Source organism: Schistocerca serialis, chromosome 6 (genome assembly GCF_023864345.2).
Source record: "Schistocerca serialis cubense isolate TAMUIC-IGC-003099 chromosome 6, iqSchSeri2.2, whole genome shotgun sequence".
Taxonomy (NCBI): domain Eukaryota; kingdom Metazoa; phylum Arthropoda; class Insecta; order Orthoptera; family Acrididae; genus Schistocerca; species Schistocerca serialis.
The window spans coordinates 305,010,146-305,010,353 of record NC_064643.1 but is presented as its reverse complement, the minus strand read 5'-3'; positions in this window follow the sequence as shown (position 1 = coordinate 305,010,353).

Genomic DNA, 208 nt, shown 5'->3' with positions numbered 1-208 from the left:
ATGAAATACAATTAAAATTAAACACGCAATTCAGCTTACAGTGAGGTGATACTTGGGACTGTAAGGAACAGTCTCAAAGAAACTGCTTTCTTTGTCTGTAGATATTCTGCAAAGTATTTAAAAATAGTAAAATCAGCAGCATAAACACACATTATAAACAGCACTTAAGATGCTGTTAACTATGGATTTTGCACAAAGGTACTATTTT